Raw genomic sequence first — 11,216 nt, forward strand, 5'->3', positions numbered from 1 at the left:
TAGAAATAAATATGGTCAGCTAGGCCTGGGAGTATTTATGGGTGTTTTTTTTTCACTTTAGACTCCCATTTTTCTTTTCATGCAATCTCTAGAATGTTGACACCAGGATTGATCTGGAGCCTTAGAAAGTAAGTTAGTCCCTCTGTTCTTTTCCCCTCCATTATGCAGTCTTTTCTATACCAAAGGAAATCCAACTCATTAGTTCAGTCTGACTAAACACTTTAAACACTGTTCTAAAACCATTGTTTTTGGGTGGTTATCCCAGGACATGTAGAAATTTGCCTAATCAAGAGTAGTCTAATTAGCCAAATTGAAACAAAGTTGTATTTTGGATGAATAATACTGTACAAGGGAATCTGTTGTTAATTCTTTTTGGACAGTGACTATTTTTGGTTTCATTGCACTAAAATGTGCACACCACATTCCGTAACTAGGCTATAGATCTCTAGAGATATTAGCCCTGTTATTAAGATGCTATGTGGGGACACCTGGGTGGCTCAGTCGGTTAAGCATCCGACTTCGGCTCAGGTCATGACTTTGGCTCAGGTCATGATCTTGTGGTTCATGGGTTTGAGCCCCATATTGGGCTCTGTGCTGGCAGCTAGCTCAGAGCCTGGAGCTGCTTCAGATTCTGTGTCTCCCTATCTCTCTGATCCTCCCCTGCGCATGCTCTCTCTCTCAGAAATAAATAAAACATTAAAAAATTAAAAAAAAAGATGCTGTGAAGTGTGAGGTGAGTCAGCTACCTCTAGCCATGACTATAACCTTAAGCCTCACTGTGGCCAACCCCCAAACACAGAGGATTTGGGAAAAATAAAACAACAAAGAATGAAACATATAGTAAGCATAGGCTAGGTTTTTGCGTCACCTTTTGGGAAAGAAAAGCAGTCAGTCATATCCAGAGGTCGGACTATAGTAACCTTGTATGTTCCTACCCAGAGTATTTTTCAAAATATAAGAAAATATTTACTTTTGAAACCAGTCACTTTAAATTGTTTCTGATTACAAGGAGACATCATCAGCTGTTTTTATCAGTGAGCTAATGCTGTGCCCCTCCCCTGCCCCCATACCTGTCTAAGAAGCTACTAAATGCAAGACCACTGGAAGTACCAAGGCTTAAACCAAAAGCATCTAATATCATCCTCTACCTATATTTTAGGAAATTACTGAAAAGTTTTCCTGGAAAGAGCTTAACCTGCACTCCGCTGTGAGGTCCTTGAAGGCTACTATTATGTGCTAAAATTGGGGATCAAGAAAGAAAAAGAGAGGGAAAGAAGACATTTGGGGTTCAGCATTTGTGTTTTGGTTCTTCTGAATTCTAATAGAATGCTGCGTTGATTTAGAGTTAGCTCAAAGTTGTTTGTTTCCCAATGAAAAATTGAGGAAACCCTCTGAACTAATGGCTTGAGAGTTAAAAATCATCCAGTGGGCTAAGAGAGCATGAAGATCTAAGCAAACATGTGTCTGAAAGCCAGTTAGAGATTTTCATTGACCTACAATTTTATATATATATATATATATATATGATATAGATAATTAGGTACCTGAAGTTAAATCAAGTAGAGTAAAAATGTTTTGCTTTTGGAGGCATTTCAGAGTCTTTAAATGGTGGATTTTATGCTTCTTTATATACTTGAATTAACTTTGTGGGTGTAGCACTTTATCTGTTAAAACTTTATCCTGTTAAAAAAAAACCCCACTGCTCCACATATATCTAATTAAAAACCTATCAGATAACTGGATGCTCCTTCTAAACTGCCCATTTTTTTTCTTTGGATAAGCTGAAAATCTGGATTTTATACATATTCTGTGACTATAGTGATTGTTGTTTCAGCAGTTATAGACTTATGCCAGTACTCGTAAAATATGTATTTTCATAAATGACTATTTTGAGAACTGTCTCTGTTTATCTTATTCAGGTTTCAGGAATTTGGGGTGACACTTCTCTAAGCAGCACTGGAGTTTCTCATTTTCTCATTATCCTCAGGTGAACAGGTGGCTGAAAGTGTGGCGTAGGAAGCCAAAGACATCAGGAACAAATTATAGGAGGATATTAGATTAAATAACTCATGACTTTTTTGTTGTTGTTTCTTTAACATACTCCAAATTCAATTAAAAAAAAAGTCATCTTGCTGATGATGAGGGACCATAAAGCAAGCTGAGAGCAAAGCACAAGCTACCACCAACTCCTCCTCCCCCCTTCCCCCATGCGATGTATGCTACATTCTTCACACACTCCTGGCTGCCCAAGGACAAAGGAAAGGGAAAGAATACCAATGGTAAATTGATAGAGGTCACAGTCATGCAGGACAGGAGTCTCTATCAGTTTACAAATATCTTAGTAAATTATAAGAAAACCTATAGACTCAGTTTCCTGGAGCCCCTTATATCACCCGCCCCTCCATAGCGATGTGGGGAACAAAGGCAAGAAGGAAATGGCAGGTAAAATGAAATTTCCGCATAACCTGCAGCCCATTCACAAATACTTGAGGCAAATACAGAGTATGACATTTCCCCAGGAACCCCCTACTGTGTTAATCTTAATGTCTTACTAGAGGGAAAAACAACCTGAGCTTGACAACAACAAGGCCTCAGGTATCTCTTTAGCTTATGAAGTCCCTCTGGAGGCCTCCCTTTTGCCTTTACCTCCCCAATTCCATAATATATAACCCGTCACTCCTTACAACCCCAGTGCAGCTCTTTCTGCCCACAGGTCCTGTCCCTGTGCTTTAATAAAATCACCTTTTTGCACCAAAGATGTCTCAAGAATTCTTTCTTGGCTATCGGTTCTGGACTCTCATCACTGCAAAACCCCATCACTGAATCAAAAACGTGTCTGGAGAGAGGCTCCAAATTTTATTTCCTCAACTAATGGATGCTTGAGAAAATACCCAGAAACTTCAGCATCAGATATGAAAATATTTTTCCTTCTTATGAGAATGGGAGTAGTAGTAAATTATGACCACTGCTCCTACTCAAGCAAGTGAAGGTCACTGCAACCTTTCTGCATAGTTGCCTAAGAGAGAGCAGAACATAGTCATACCCACTGCTTGAAGCCCCTTTGTTTGGCTTCCTTTTGTATCAAAAGGATTGGCTTTCACCATGGGAGAGGTTGTAATTGGATTTTACCATGAAAGGAGGTTGTAATTAGATTTCTCAGCAGGTCTACAAGCTCCCTCCCTGGAAAAACAAGGAAAAGGGTCTGGTTATCCTTTCCTCTAGCTGGGAAGGTAGCCCAGCTAAGCCCGAAAGGATTGGACTAAAAGGCACAGGCAAAATAGGCCATGTGTGTGTCATCTACCCCCAGACTGATGGATGGAGCGAAGTTCCTCTGGCCTCTAAGACCAGTGTTTGGTCCTCTAGATGGAGGGTGGAAAGCAGTGCATGTGATAGGTAAATATTGCTTGGACACCGCATTTGGTGTGGACCATTTCTGATGGAACCCTATGACTCTTGGTCTATCTTTTGATGTCCTGCAATTTCTATCTCCTGGAGAAGGGAAGGGCACCTAAAGTCTGGCACTCCCTAGAATATCTTTCTCCATCTCAATTTAGGAGTGAACTTACACAAATTTGCAAGAATATATTTTGGGTACTCTGATTCATTTTGCGTTCTTATCTGTAATTGGTTGCATTTCAGTTTCTGGGATATTTTCTAGAAGTTTAAATTCAAATAAGATTGGGTCAGAGTAGACTTTTGTATCTGATTTCTTTTCAGTTTCTATAGTTTTTTAGAACATTAAATAAATTAATTAGTTTAAAGGTCTAATTTAAATTTAAACTTAAAAAGATAAATCTTTTTGAAGTTCTGCTGCTGTCTTGCTGCTTAAATCTACCTACTGTAACCATATATCTCCCCCAGGCACTTCTTGTGCCACTACCTCTTTTCTCTTTTTATCTCCTTTCTCTTCTTTTTTCTCTTAAGCATTAACAAGCTCTCTGACCACTGAACTAGTGTAAACAGCTATCCATTCCTCTAAAGGGAAGAACAGGCTCAGAGTCCATTCTTTTCTATCTCTTCTATTGGCTATGTAAATGACTCCTTGGAAATGTGAGTGCCAGGAGTTATTGTTTGAACTTCCCTCTTGTTGCCTGGAGTTACCAGCAGCTGAACTGACCCCTTTCTCCCTAGATGTTGGCTCCTTCATAGGCAGCCCCAGCCAAACTTACAAGCCTTCCTCCCTTCCTTCTAGGCCAAGGAAACTAAACAAATGCTTCAACACTTTTGGTTTTCAAGGCAGATTATGATTACTTGATCTGTTCATCTTACCTTGTCTAAAGTCCAACAAACTGAGAAAGACACACCATATACCCTAGAAAAAAGAAAGCTTTGCATTGACTGTTTTCCCTATTTTTCTTTTTATTATTGGTGTAGCATTTCTTAGAGTATGTACATCCATGCTTTTAAATAAGGCTAGATATATCTTCTGTTGAATTCATTTATATCAGAGGAAGCCTGTAGGCTGCTATTCTTAGTAATTATTATAACTGTGGAAAAATTTCCTTTCAAGGAAATGTACTAAAAAAAACTATTATCATGGTTATTTCATAATCAGTCTCAAGCAGATCATTTTCCTTCACCTTGTCCTTACATGATAGCCAAAGCTTTTGTTATTAGAGAGCAAACCCTTTAGTCACATTTTGGCTAACATATACATATTGTTACCTGATCCAGAGTTAGAAGTGATGCTTTAGGGCTTTTAAAGTATTAATGAGTCTCTTGGGAGAGCTCTGTAGCTTGACATTAAAGTCATCTGAAGGACTGAAAAAGATGCTCTTCTATTTTGAGTTCTCTGCTGAGTCACCATCTGACATCAAGTTGTCCCAGCTCTGTGAATGGCACAGATTTTCTGGAGCTCTGACCTTCAACTGGCAGTCATCCTTCCTAACCAAACCTACTACAATTATGTGGGGCCGAGTGAGGGATAAACATGGTTTATGTCAGTTGGGGCAGAGTCCAACCAGAATTCGACAAGAGACATTAAATATGAATCAAGCAGATAATAAAAATGCTTAGTACTCAGGGAAGAGGGCATTGTGGGGAGTTGCTTAGGATTTGCATCTCCCATTGCTCTGCTCTTTGCTCTCAGAGGAGCTGGCCTTCTCTGTGTTCCTCAAGTAAACCATGATCTCACCTGCTACAGGGTCTTTGCACAAGGTGTCACACTCTTAGAATTCTCTTGCCAGCACCCACTCACCCCAATGACCACACACACACACACACACACACACACACACACGCACTCAGAGGCACCACGGAGTAACGTCTGTTTAGCCTTCAGGTCAAGGAAAGCCATCACTGACCTTCAGCAGAAGTCAGACTCCTTAAACATACTTTCTTAGAACAAAGGTGTTTTACCCTCTTAACGCTTACTTCAGCAGATAATTATATACAATACAAATTCAAATATACTGTGACTTTTTCATCTCCCCAAATCATGCTATAAAAAAGAGGGATTCACAGTATATTTTAGTGCTTCTGAGATCTCTCACATTAAAGACCACTGTCTCAATGACTTCATTTTGAACATCAAAGTACCATTTCAGGAAAACAGCCTGAAATGATCTCAAGCAATGCTTATTTTTGTCATGCTTAAATGGTCATCTTGACAGAAAAAAGGAGATAAAGATATTTAAAGCAGATTTAGTAATTATTCTTGAGGTATGATTTCATTACCGTGTTAGAATTGCACAGTTTTAGAAAACCACACTTTACAAACTTAAGTGTTTTCAAATAAGCCCTTGAAAGAGGGCTGGGAAAAGCAATGAAGTAATAAATAGAATGAGAATTTATGCTTGGGGATCCAATTTGCAGCATCCACAGATTTTTAAGAAGTGTGTTATAAACAACTTACAGAGGACTGACGATACACTCGTCTGTATTAGATAATTACAGAGTGGATTCAGTGAGTAGATCTTGGGCATCTTAAGTACATATTACAATATACTATCCATTTGTGCATTTAGGTTGGCCAAGGACTTTGGCTGAAAATCTTTTCATTAGAAAAATAAAGATGGCTTTGTATTCAAGGTCACCTTATGTTTGGGAGTAAGCACTTTTTATTAATGTGATGATTTGTTTAAAATGACAGTCTCCCTCACTACACAGTAAGTGCCACTAGAGCACAGCCCTTCTCTATTCACTCCTGCAGCACCTCTGGCATTTCTTATGGTATAGAACATTGAAATACATGAGTTGTTTGAGACATAAAATTACTTATTTACGTAATTGCATGGCCAAGAAAACACTGGAGAGACTAAAACAGAAATTTTAATGTAAAGCATCTTAATAAAAGATGTTTTGACACACTTTTACTCTGCTGTTAATCAAGATGAAAATCTTAACCCTTCTTTTTTTTCTCTTTAGAAATTCAACGGTTCACATTTATACAATGATAATTCTGGCATCTATATTCATTACAGTTTACTCATTGGGAAATTCCTAGTTCAAAAACTCTAGCCCTGGGGGTGCCTGGGTGGCTCAGCTGGTTGAGTGTCTGACCCTAGATTTCATTCAGCTCACGGTCTTGGGATCAAGTCCTGCACTGGTCTCCATGCTGAGCAGGGAGCAGAGCCTGCCCTCTCTCGCATCTCTCTGCCCCTCTACTTTGCTTGTGCTCTCTCTTAAAAACAACAACAACAACAACAACAAAAACAAGCTATTTCCGTCAACGTTGGACATAGTGATGACAAATATCAAAAGAACTGCTACTTATTGAGCATTTACACCCGTCATTTCAGTTAATCTGACCACAATCTTATGAATGGGCTGTTACCCCCGTTTAACGAATAAGGGATATTGAGGCCTGGCAAGCCTAACAGCTAACCTTGACCACTGGTCAGATTCTGTAATGAGAGCCTTCCACACGCCATCTCATTCAATCTCCACAACAGTTTTATGACTATTACTATCTCTGTTTTAAAGATGAGAAGACAGAGGCAAAGAGTGGATAAGGTAAAACACTAGAGAGTGCCAGGATATGAGTCCTGGTAGCCTGCCCCAGAATTCCCCTAGATAACCACTCTACTGTGGTTCATTGTGAAGATGGGAGAAGCTGGGGGGAACTCAGAAAATGGATTTATTCTGGGGTGTGCAGTAGGTGCTATGAAGTGAGGTTATTTCCATCTTTCTTCCTTTGCCTTCCCAGGTGGTTCCCCCCTGAACTCCAGAGTAAACTGGTCACTGTTTTAGTAGCTTTCTTGCTCATTTTCTTTCTTAACACCTATTCATTGAATCTTTAAAGAAAACATTTAGCTACTGCAATTGGTGTACATAAGTTGGTTGCATAATAGGAAGGAAACAAGCCAAGACTGGAGACTTCATTTCTAAAGAAGAATTTTCGAGCAGACTAAGAGTTATTTCACAGCGTGGGTCATGAAACTCGAGTCTCTCTATACCCTTTCATCGCTATGACGACAGGCTGCTCCTGCTACATGTAGCCAGAAAAAGCAGCTGACATTTCAATGCTAGGAGCACAGGGGGAGAGGTTTACAAAAACAAAAAACAAAACCCAAACCCTTTTGTTTGAATTTCAGTTAGAAAGGAAAAAATACCCCCGGAGCAAGTCAAAACCCCTATTCTTGCCTTTAGAAAAGGTAAGAAAGGAGAAATGTTGGGGGCCTTCTTCCCTGTCCAACTAGGCCAATAAAACAGAACTGACTGCAAACCAGCATTTCGTCTCACTCTCTTAATGGCAATTTGAAACAGAAAACTCCCTTTGGTTTCATTTGACTTGGCCATTAAGAAGCAACTAATTGATGAAGCAGTAAAGACTCACAGTAATAAATACTTTGCGTTGAGTCCCCCCAGGGGAGTACAGTAGAGTCAGATTTATTTTTCCATTCCCTTAGTTAAAAAAAAGACATTTCAAAGAATATCTCCTTCTCCATCCCCAATTTTGTTATCAGAAAAATCATTTCAAGAGCAAAACCAAACACTTTCTCATGCTGTGCCACTCTGTTAGGTGCTATACTTCGTATTTTAAGACATTTCATTTAACTCCTACAACAACTGCATTTGTGGGTATTATTATTACAGCTTGCTTAATAGATGGGTAAGCTAAGAAAACTGGAGAGTGAATTCCCTTCTTACAGAGTTCTAGTTGGGACACCTAGGTAGGGTGGTGTTTTCATTATTAGCTATGATTAATTGATTGCTTCATATGTACCAGGCATAGCTGTTTTCTTAATTATAACAACAAATCTATGAAATGGCAACTAATTTTGTGATCTTCATTTCCACAGATGAGGGGACTGAGGCTCAACAACTCATTTGCCCAAAGTCATAGAGCCTGGTAAAGCTCAGATATAAACCAGGTCCGTATGTTTCCTGAGCTCACAGTCTTACTTTATTACACCATCTCCCTACAATTATTTGAGACCACACACTCTGTTCCCCAGACTTCTGTCCATTTTTTGATGCCCAAAACAAAAACGAGGCCCAAGTGGCACAACCAGTGCAAGCTCAGCCATTGGCAGAAGATGCCCAGTGGGCCCTGTAGAACCAGACCTGAGCTTAGCTAGGCATCTCTTGAGCAGCCAGATCTATTGGGGAAGTTCTCCTGGATTTATGGGGGCTCCTCTCACCTTCACTGAAGACTGTTCCAGAAGGACATATAAAGGAAAAGGGAACCTGACGTCTTAAAATAATTTTTTCTTTATGTTTTATTTATTTCTGAGAGAGAGAAAGAGACAGCATGAACAGGGGAAGGTCAGAGAGAGAGGGAGACACAATCCAAAACAGGCTCCAGGCTCTGAGCTAGCTGTCAGCACAGAGCCCAACCGCGGGCTCGAACCCACAAACTGTGAGGTCATGACCTGAGCCAAAGTCAGACGCCTAACCCACTGAGCCACTCAGGCACCCCCACCTGATGTCTTTTTAACAGCTGTTGTTTATGTTCTTCTTTGTAGAAAAAGATTCCCAACATGTTCTGGACAGTGTGCTAAAGTTAAATAAAATAGCAATGTTTGTGTACTGTTACCAAATAATGGAATAAAAATAATAATCAGTCAAGAGGAAATGAAATGAATAATGTTCTGGAGTTGTCTAGATAACATCACTGTTCATTTCATTCCTGTCATCACTATTTATTTTCACGTAGTTGAGAAGTGAAGCTGCAGATGAGAAAGTACTGGGGACTGAATCCCAAAAGACCTGGAGAGGAAACCTCAGGAATTGCTAAATCGCTGTACAGAAGTTCCATAAAAGAAAAAAGCCAAGATTCATTAAAAATTTGGAAAGTCACATTAGTTGATTGGATGACAAGTGGATGAAATGGACTGCTCTTCTTTGCTAGATCTGGTTGAATGAACAGAAATATAAACTTAAATCTTTCCTAAGAGGGGTGTCATTTTTTTAAATAGTCATAGTTAACAATAGTCACTACCATCAAAATTTAGATGAAGAAGCTCTGAGCTGAAAAAAAGTTGATATCCAAGAGACGTGGGAGAATTTATTAAAAAGATTTTTGCTAAGTTGGATTGAGTGAACATTTCTATTCAGTGTACTTAGGCTGTGGGCCAGAGGAAAGCTCAGACACAATGCCAAGGTGACATATTTAACCTCTTTGCAGATTAAAGGCAGTGCAAAAGAGATACTCTTTCCCCAGTACATCTTGGTTATACTATCAACAGTATCGATCTATAGTTGAAAGGATGGTTTTCTCCTGCAGGGGGACCTCCAATACCTAGGAAGAATGAGTGAGCATGACTTGCATTACTGTTTTATTCTAGTAGAGCCTATACCTTACGATGTAGGAGTTGCCACAATCTCCTTAGCATTTTGGTTTCCTTTCCTCCTCCTTCCCTCCCCAAGTAAGACATCATTAGGAATTAGAGAAATTTTATGCATGTGCATCTTAAAAACTATGGAGGGAGACAAGAGACAATTAGTCATAAAAGTATAAAAGGGAATTAGGAAAGGAATAATAGTCATGATAACTGAAAAATAATAAAAGAAGATTATAGTAGTGTAGAATTTTCCTACCTTTCGGAAAAACAAAATGTTCCATGTCTGTATTGTTGGTAGGTACAGACTGAGACAGTGCTGGTGATGAAATAATTTCAGATACTTTAACATGGAAAATATACATATTACTTTGATTTGAAAGTTCTTTTTTTAAACTACTTCCCTTATGATTTACTAAATATACTTAGTAAAATATTTCTATAAAACACATTTCCGGATTCAGACTTCACCAAGATCCGAATGTTAATATAGCCAACAATAGTTCTACATTTGTGTTCTTGGTCTTCATTAAAATCACCATTTATTACTACTTTCTACATAATCTTGAAAAAGAAAAGGAAACATGAATACAAGAGTTAAAATTTCTTAGTAAGTAGCTTTTCTGTAAATCACACAATTTTTTTTGTAAATAAATGGTTTTGTACTAGGAAAAAAAATATTAGACATCTTCACCAGATCATGCAGAGTAGTATAACAAATGCAATTAGACGATACAGTAAACTTATTAAAATTTACCTTCAGGTAGGTGGCTGGACCCAGAGGCTTGATACAAAATTGAAGTTGAATCTTCTCTTTGCACACAGCCAGGAAATAAAACTTTGACAAATACCCAATACTCTTTAAAAAACCTCTTCCCTCATTAGCTCTGCTTCTCTGCCCAGACACACATTCGAGTCTGTTGGAGTTGAAATTCTGCTGCTCTGTCAACTAGTCAGGGTCTGAGGTGACAGACAAATGTGGAGGTTGGCACTGGGGGTATTTCAGGCTGTCATCGTTTTTGTTGCAGATTCCTGCAGTTCTCCGGCAGGCTGGCCTCTCTGAGGGCGCGAGGAGCTTCCCAGGCAGTGCAAGCCAACAGGGGAAGAGCTCATTCTGCCAGAGAGACTAGGGGGTTAAGAGTCCTCCCCTCAAGCTCTTGTTCTCAGAAGCTAATAACTTGGCCAGAACAGAAGCACGTGGCTCCTCATGCATTTTTTTCCCCCTTTTTCAAACAACTCTAAAAGCAAGCAGGATCCCTTTTTTGGGGATTTTTTATTTTAAGACTTTGAAAAGAAACTCTGCTGTTGTTTCTTCTTAAAGGAAATTGGGGGTGGGGGTGGGGGTTAAGGAAGGGGAGAAGAAGAATTGCAGCAGATGCATTTTTAAATTGTCTAATTGGAAACTGTTCTCATGAGTACAGTATCAATTTTAATCATAGCAGGGTACTTCAGATACTTTAAACTTTCTTTAAATGACCTTTAGGAAGATAC

At 39.2% G+C, this 11,216-nt stretch overlaps 1 protein-coding gene across 1 annotated transcript in view; it reads right to left on the reverse strand.

Moving 5' to 3' along the window:
• Positions 1–10,823, reverse strand: part of SPARCL1 (SPARC like 1) — a 46,807-nt gene extending 35,984 nt beyond the window's left edge. Inside the window, exon 1 of the mRNA XM_039225169.1 lies at positions 10,483–10,823. The gene's annotated coding sequence lies outside the window, so the exon portion shown is untranslated. The remainder of the gene's footprint in view (positions 1–10,482) is intronic.
• Between the last annotated feature and the right edge of the window lie 393 nt (positions 10,824–11,216).

Source organism: Hyaena hyaena, unplaced genomic scaffold (genome assembly GCF_003009895.1).
Source record: "Hyaena hyaena isolate Hyena2069 unplaced genomic scaffold, ASM300989v1 scaffold_1945, whole genome shotgun sequence".
Taxonomy (NCBI): Eukaryota; Metazoa; Chordata; class Mammalia; order Carnivora; family Hyaenidae; genus Hyaena; species Hyaena hyaena.